Here is a 3,794-nt window from a genome sequence, read left to right on the forward strand (position 1 = left end):
ATTTGTTAAAGCACTTTTTTCCATTATATGAATATGGAGATTTCCGAGGAAGTGCTACCTGCAAATGTCTCTGCTGTAGAGAAGTTCTCTTCTGACATTAAGCACCCCCACTTGATGTTTGCCCACAGTGGAATTAGTTATAAAATGTATTCTCCCAGATAATCTAATGAGTTGATCTGCCATCTGGAAATACTTAGTGTCCAACCAAATAGAGAAGAATGATTGATGGAGGTGATTTACCCTTGATCGAGTTCAAAATGAGTTGCTCTTAAAGGAATGCGTATCGTTTGAGACCACTTCTAGTTTCTGCTACTGAAGGCAGGCAAGGTGCCTCAGAGGACATTGAATGCCCTTCCACAGTGATCCATGTTATTCCATCTTAGGTTTTAGTATTTTTCAGTTTATATTAATATTTTATTGACCCACTGATATATTTTTCTCAAAAGCAACTGCCATGACTTCAACATATTGGGTCATCAGAAAAGTCATGACATTTTTTTCTGTGCAAAAATGGATTATGACTTTTCCGACAAATCAATATATTCTACATTTTAAGAAAATGAACATTTTGGGCCAGTGGGTGGCATGGAGGTTGAGCAGCTGAATCCCACATGACCAGCTGTGCGATTCAAGTCCCAGACTGGTGGCTTGAGGGATACACCAAGTGCATGTGCTTGCATGCTCAGAAACCGGAGAGGAGAGGTCAGGAGAGGAGAGAGGATTACAGAGTAGCCATCCTCCCTGAGAAGTGGTTTCTCATTTCCTTCTCTCTCTATCTCTCTCTGTCTCTCTCTGGCAAGTGCATGTGCCATATAATAAAAAAAAAAAAAGAAAAACAAAAAAAGAAAAATGAACACTTGGTTCCAGGCACCATCCTTGGTAACAGTAATACAAAGATATTACAGGAAAACTATCACTTACAGACAGTTGTTCTGCTTTGAATGTTTAACTGTAATTCACACACACACACAAATATACACTTACATACAAACATATACATACATAAAATTACTGTAAGGTAAGTGTTTTTTTTTTTTTTCCTTTTTTTACAGATGTGAAAATTGAGATCCAGCCTAAGTAATAGCCCTAAATCCCAGAAAGCTAAGAATAGATCTACTTGTAGATATATAACTAACCTTCCTGATGTCCAACCAAACACTGTGGTGTTAAAGTAAGACATTGTATCCTTCCCCAAAGAGTTCATCTAGGCCCACTCAGCAGTGCAGGGGTAACACACTGTTGAAGTGATGCTAGGTCCATATGGAAGATAGCAGGTTCATTTCACCTCTACATGCTGGGCTCATGAGTTTATGTGCTAATGGCCTCACTGGGCTGGAAAGGCTGGAGAAAGACTTCAGTGTGGGACCCTACTGAGGGTACTTCTCTGTCTCTGTCTCTGTCTCTCTCTCTCTCTCTCTTTCTAGCTCAGAAAAAAAGTAAATATTTTTTATTTAATGAAAACTACAGTTAGCAGTCTAGTGCACTTGGCATGTTTTGGGGCCCTGAGTACCTTTATTTTGTCACCTGAGTTGTTTCCCCAAGACAAAATGTGGAAATTCACTTTCACAACTCTCCTTGCATACACCTGAGGTTTCTTCAATCAACAGCATGTGCACAAGACTTTGATTTGCAAGGGAATAGAATAAAAAAGTGTGCATCAAGTGTAAGCCATTCCATTAAGAGCATAGCAGAGACTCCAGACTCCAAAGGCAGCAGTGCAGTCTATGATCTGAACCTCTACACCTGATTTTCTGACTCTCCAAGAAATTCTTTGAGCATGCTAAGAATTTCTGAGTAAATTATCTTATTTGCTTAATGAGAATTGCCTCTGTTGTTCTCAAGATCCTGCCTTTTTTCCCCTCACAGTGACGTTATCGAGTATACATTTCATAAATTTACTGTGTTGGTTGACAAAACTATCAAATAGAATAAATTAATAGAAGATCAGCCTTCTAGTCCTTTCAACATTCTGGGCACCTTCTGTCTTTTGAACATACCGCAGTTGATCAATATCCTAAAATATGTCATCCAGGACTGAAAATAATGCTGCAATGTGACCTCATTAGTACTGAAATTGCTGAATTATCTGCCCTCTTGATTTAACCTGTTTGTCTCTCTCTATGCAGTCTGGAGTAATATAAGTTCTTTTAGTATCTATATTATGTGATTAATCAAAGGAACCTATGAACTTAAAGTATTCAGTGGTCAAAGTTCCCTATGAGGGGATTCTTCTTAAAGCTGATGGAAAATATGTATTATAGAAAAACTATGAACATATTTCAAAAACTTTTTGCACCAAAATAAACTCATATTTTAATTCCATCTTTTATTGATGGTTTGCATTTTCCTCATATGTGAGGTGGTTATTAGATGAGCCAATGCAGTCTTAGAGGGCATCAATAATAGTTAAGGGAAAGGAATAAACCAAAAGCGAAATGGGCTGTGTTCCAAACTCATAAGCTCCTAGTCGTGGAGGAACAAGGAGTGCATGGCCTCTTGCCAAAGATGCCTGAAAAAGGGATTTCTGCTTTGACTAAGAGGATGTGCTAGACAACAAAACCCATGGTTCAGTGATTCTACCTCCCAAGACAGTGTAGAATCACAGACTATGAATTACCCCAACATGGAGCTTACAAATGTCAGCCGTAGAGGTTCTTGAGGCCAAGGGACTTATGTGACAAGTACCTTGGTTATGCATTAGAGAAATATGCAGATAAAGTTCATCTCCATAGGGCAATTTAAATCCTTAATCTTGGCTGAAGCTGGGAAATTTTCAAAATACAACTAGATGGAAACAGCTACAAAATGTACTTCATTCAACAAATATTTATTGGTTAAAAGGGGTGGGGGGCTTTGTGCCCTCCTGGTGTTTTCACTGGAGTGAGAGGGCTAACAATAAATAAAAACATGAAAGTAAGTATATTATGGAGTATGTTGGAAGCTATGGAGAAAAAGTGAAAAGTAGGACAGGATAAAAAGAATCCAAAAGAGTGGAGTGGGGTTAGTTAGCAATTTTACAGTAGGTGGGTGGTCAGAGTAGTTCTCACTGAGGTGTTTTGAACACACTGAGAAAACCAGTCATGTGATTATCTGGGGAAAGGGTTTTCCAAGTTGAGAGAAGGGCTAGAAAGGCCACAGCCTGAAGGCAAGAATAGGCCTGGTGTATTCCAGGGAGAACAAGGAGGACCATGTGGCTGGAGCCTTAAAGGGGCAGTGTAGGAAAGGAGCTCACAGAAGGTCAGGTTATGTGGGGCCTTGCAGGTCTTTCTCAGGACTTTGGTTTGGTCCAAAGGGGAGACAGGGTAAAACAAGAGACCCAGCACAGAGGTACTGCCATAATCCAAGGGGGAGGTGATCGCAGCTCTGACCAAACTGGTAGCTTTATCAGTGGTGAGAGGTGGTAAGGCTGCGAATATATTTTAAGTCAACTGGATCTTTCTGACAAGACTGAAGGTACTGTATTAAATTATATATATATATTTTGAGCTGCCAGCAGCTGGGTGAAATGACTCTGGGAAGAAGATAAGGAGGCCACCTTCAGACATCTAAGGTTTGCCATCCAAACGGACGTGTGAGAAGGTAATAGAACTTACTGGTTTAGTGATTCAGAAAAGGTCTAGGCCGCAGGGAAATACTGGAGTGTTGCCAGAATATGGGTACATCTGGGGTCTTGATAGCGGATGAGGAAGGAGTGTTGATTTGGAAAAGGGAGGATCAAGGTAGGAACCCTGGAGCACTCTGAGCATTAGAGTGTTGGATAAAGAGAAAGAATCAGCAAAATTCACTGACAAAGA

This window comes from Tupaia chinensis, unplaced genomic scaffold, assembly GCF_000334495.1.
Source record: "Tupaia chinensis unplaced genomic scaffold, TupChi_1.0 Scaffold000361_2, whole genome shotgun sequence".
NCBI classification, from domain to species: Eukaryota; Metazoa; Chordata; class Mammalia; order Scandentia; family Tupaiidae; genus Tupaia; species Tupaia belangeri.